This window comes from Pristis pectinata, chromosome 15 (genome assembly GCF_009764475.1).
Source record: "Pristis pectinata isolate sPriPec2 chromosome 15, sPriPec2.1.pri, whole genome shotgun sequence".
In the NCBI taxonomy this organism is placed as follows: domain Eukaryota; kingdom Metazoa; phylum Chordata; class Chondrichthyes; order Rhinopristiformes; family Pristidae; genus Pristis; species Pristis pectinata.
Window position 1 is genome coordinate 370,953 of NC_067419.1, and position 704 is coordinate 371,656.

Sequence of the window (704 nt, forward strand, 5' to 3'; positions counted from 1 at the left end):
ATCATGCAGCTGCAACACATCTACTTGCCTTGCATTTCTAGCTAACTTAATTTCTTATTTTTTTTAAATCTAAATATTTGTTATCTATTTAATTTTGCTTAAATTACATTTACAGGATTACTAAGCAAGGGAGAAAAGGGAGGTTAAAGACCATACCCAATTTTACCTGGGCCACTTACTCAGCATCTTCATGCCAAAGCCTCTCCACTCTCACATTGGCCCATTGCACAATGGCTGGTCCACAATATCCTGTCTTTTATTGTCTGCTTCGTCTCCCAATTTGCCAATATAGCTGCTAAAAAATCTCTCCTCCCCCCACTCAGCTGGTCTGGTGTACTAATGGCACTCTTTGAAATTCTCCTGCTGCTACAAGACTGTACAACATCACCCAGACATCCCAAGATTAGTAACACGTTGCATAAAGGAGTGTCACTGTCCATTCAATAGCTATATCATTTCACACTATGAGACATTATTTTTGTTCTACCCATTGCCACCTTCCTCCATGACTTAGACCACTTATTTTCTCTCTTTCTCAATTCTGAATAGAGGCCTTCTACCCAAAATGTTAATAGCTATATCTTTCCACAGATGCTAGACTGCCCGAGTTCTTCCAGAATTTATGTTGCTGTTTCAGATTCCAGTGTCTCCAGTTTTACTTGTGTTCCGGGAAGGCTTGATAAATCATCTTGCATTGCCTTTAT